General features: G+C 36.4%; 1 long non-coding RNA gene across 1 annotated transcript; it reads right to left on the minus strand.

Annotated features, from left to right (window-relative positions):
• Nucleotides 1-755: 755 nt before the first annotated feature.
• On the minus strand, nt 756-3,817 carry LOC142624086 (uncharacterized). The gene is made up of 2 exons (XR_012842282.1): nt 1,089-3,817; nt 756-999 (listed from the first exon to the last, which is right to left on the minus strand). It is a non-coding gene; the product is annotated as an uncharacterized LOC142624086 (long non-coding RNA).
• Between the last annotated feature and the right edge of the window lie 242 nt (nt 3,818-4,059).

Genomic DNA, 4,059 nt, shown 5'->3' on the forward strand with positions numbered 1-4,059 from the left:
ACGCCAATGCCAGCAAACTCAGCAAACGCCAAACACCAATCCAAATCCGACCCAAACGCCACCCAAATCCGACCTAAACGCCGAAAACCCATTAACAAATCCACGCTGGAAACCCATGAACAAACTCACGACCTCCACGCCTCCACGCCGTTGCCTCCATGCCGTTGAAGAAGAGGGAGCAAGAACAAGAGAGAGTAGAAAGAAAGAAAGAGACAGATAATGACAGAGAGAGGAGAGAGAAGACCAAGATTAAAAAATAATATTTTTTTTTACCATTAAGCTACATTGCGATTCTATATTTAGAATCGCACTATAGCTCAATTTTTATTTATTTTTTTTATTTTTTTTTCTTTTTTTTATTTTATTTTTTTTTTTGCAATAGTTATATTTTACAACTTCTATTGGAGTGGGTTTGTGGGCTTGAATTGTAAAACAGAGCTTAGATTTGGGATTTCCCCCATCTATCGCTGATGCTCCTGAACTCGAATTATCCAATAAAAACTACTAGCTTAGAATCAGGTATCAGTACCCAAATTTATCAAATTTAAAAGAAAAAAAAAAACTAAAAAATGATATTATTTGATTTCATTTGCAATGCACGTTTGTATGATCCAATTGTTTCATTCTCAACCGAAAGTTGAGAATAGGTCTCTAAATACACTACTCAAAACATTTCCACGTGAATTATCACTCAGTAAAGTCATAAACGCCAAAACACACTACGCATTCATGCTATGCTTACAGTAGAAAGGGTATAACAAATAGAGAACCTTTATCAAGCCCCGAGTCACATCCTTCATTGTACATATATACTCTTCTGTGAGATTTTCAACAGAGATGCCAGATTCGACATCTTCTCTCATCTGGGAGAACGAAAGAAAAGACCTAAGAAGAACAGGTTTCTAGAATAAAAATGAAAGATGAAATATTTATAAGCTCCTTTTAACAGAAGATTTCTCTGGTTTGGATCCAACAAATTGGTGATTGCTCATAGTAAATCTGCAATAAAATGAAAAATCAAGTGGCATATCCTTACTAGAATAAGTAGGTCAAGTCTACCAAAATGAAATAGTTTATAATCACTATACTTCGAGAAAATAACAGCGACACAGAGTTAAATTGTTCCTCAGCATGCTTGATTTGCTCCTATTAAGTACAAAAGCACAAATTAGGACTATAGTACAATAATATGATATAAGCTTCAATGAGCTATAGCTATAAGTAAGAGAATCAGCTTGATAATTGGATAAATTTTTTTATGTGGGCAAAGAATCTCTAAAAAACACGGGGTTAAGCCTTCTTGATCATTGGATAAGTTTTTTCTACAACTACAAAGGCATTGGCTGGACCCTTGGTATAACTGTATAAGTCCTTCTGCCTCCTGTCTAACAAAATAAAGATATAGAGAAAACATTAATAGCATCATTATACATTATACAAAATCACAAAAGAAACAATAGCAATCTAAAAGATAGCTGTACATATGCACTCAGGTTGAGTTCCTTATACACTAATGATATGTGGCCATCCATCTTTATACACTCAGGCTGAGTTCCTTTAAGGTTCTGACCCTTAAGACAAACACTTCACATGAAAACTGACATCATGTTTTATTGCCACTTGTTTCATCAAGCTTATATCATCATTTAATCTAACAAACAAATAATAGATACTTACCCAAAAGCCAATTCGTACATTTTCACAAACACTTCAAATGCATCCGCATTGAAGTACCTAAAATTCAATTCATAATCACTTGCAACCTTCCTTTCCCTTTCCCTTTCTCCCTCTTCTCTTTCCTCCAAGTTCCTAAGCATGGAGGCATATTGTAATCCATCAATCAATAAATCATTTTCTTAATAATTGAAAAACACGAAAGATCTAATGCCCAACTTACAACCCAAAATCCTGAAGTCCTAATTTGTAGCAGAAATATGTAGCGGAATCATTTTCTTCTTCTCCTCTCTTCTACACATAGTGGAAACATGCAATACCACCTCCTTCTATATGTGTTTCTCTATTGGTACTTACTACTCAGTGTCAGTAGTGGTTGGGAGAAAAATCCGGAGGAAAATCTGGCAATAGATAACAATAGGAAAAAAAAATGAAAAAGAAAAAAAGCCCAAACTCTCTCTCCAGCCCAACACAATTGATTTCAACCTATCGTTTGTCCCTTCTACTGCCGCTTTATTACTCAACAAACTCAGGCAAAACTCTCTTTTTATATAGAGTAAGATAACAATAGACTCACCCAAAGATCTCAATAGGCCCTTTATGAATTTGATTAATTGGCCATTGCAACATATGTAACTTCTCCACAAGGTATATAAAAGTGCAAATAACAAAAGCCAAACAAAAAATTGGAGACTAAAAAGAAATAATGGTTCCATTATCACATTCCAAATCAAACTAACATCAACGGGGCAAGCCCAATCACTAATTAGATGCACTCTAATGACAGTATAATCACCAAAAATAATACTCAAAACAACATCTATTAGCAAATGCAACGGCACATCTTATGAATCTAAGGTTCAATATTCATCAATCCATCAGACATCATTCACCATAAAAATAATTGTAGGGAGGCATTCAGCACAACAATAGTTCAGATCTAGAGGACTGAAAAAAAATTTGGATTAAGCAAAGCTATAACAAAAATATATATTAATAGGTGAGGGCAGATTACTCATTCTAGCAAGGGAAGAGTGGTCCCCACTAGCAGCAGGATTCAGCCCAGAGGAGGCTGCAATGTATCTCCAATCTATAGGTTACCCAACACTGAATTCTGTATGCAATACACAACCCTTGTGAGTGGCATAGATCTTAGAATTCCATCATAGTTGTTCTTTTGTTTTATAACACATATTCTGTCATGTTCGGCTTCAAAACCAAGAAAAGTTTCAATTGCCTGTTGCCATTGCAACATATGTAACCTCTCCACAAGATATATTAAAGTGCAAATAACAAAACCCAAACTATGCTCAACATGTGTAGTTTTTCGACAAGAATGAAATGGGGTTCTCTTGGGAAACCCCCTTCATTCCTGGTTCAAAAGGAATGGCAATTGTTCTATTATTCATGCTCAATCTTCTATCCATTGGGCTATCATGTTTTTCACAGGCATATGGAATCTTTGGCTGCATAGAAATGCAGTAATTTTCAGCAATAAATGCCTTAACCCGAGACTAAAGTATTCTACAGCCAGGTCTACTATGTTTCTGAAATGGGAAACACATCTGGTGGGCTGGTTCAACTCAATACCTATGGTTCCTCTGAAAGAGTTTGAGATTGTATGTGCAAAAGAGTAAAACAGAGATAGAGAGAGATTGAAAAATATCTGAATCTGATATTATGTAGCACACTCTGTAACGCAATAAAAGAGTCCTATTTATAGGACTGAGATAAGCTTAAGCTTAGATCAATTTAGGTGGTAAACTAGAACTAATTCTATAACAAAACTCTAACAACTCTTAACAGATTGGCAGCCTGTGATCAGTAATTAAACACACGTTTCCACTAATTGCACCACGTGTTAAACCTGAGGGAGGTAATTAGACAGAGCACAATTTGGGGTTTTGGTTGTTTGTATTAAATTTTACTGAAACGGCATCATTGTAGTTGGATTTACTGAAATGATGTCCTTGGATTTGTCTCTGTCTCTATCATCCTCCCGGGGGAGCACAGGCCAGGCTGGTGAGGGTGGACTTATTCAAAATGCAGAGGGTAACTGGGTAAACGGATTCTACAGAGCTATTGGGCAAGTGATGCAGGGAAAGTGATGGGCTGTAACATGAATTAGAACTAAATGGAATGCGAGTTAGTTAAAAAAAAAAATTTGATAGGTGGTTAACGGCATCATTGTAGTTGGATTTACTGAAATGATGTCGTTGGATTTGTCTCTGTCTCAATCATCCTCCCGGGGGAGCACAGGCCAGGCTGGTGAGGGTGGACTTCTTCAAAATGCAGAGGGTAACTGGGCAAACGGATTCTACAGAGCTATTGGGCAAGTGATGCAGGGAAAGTGATGGGCTGTGATATGAATTAGAACTAAATGGA

The sequence above is a fragment of the Castanea sativa genome, chromosome 2 (genome assembly GCF_040712315.1).
Source record: "Castanea sativa cultivar Marrone di Chiusa Pesio chromosome 2, ASM4071231v1".
Lineage (NCBI taxonomy): Eukaryota > Viridiplantae > Streptophyta > Magnoliopsida > Fagales > Fagaceae > Castanea > Castanea sativa.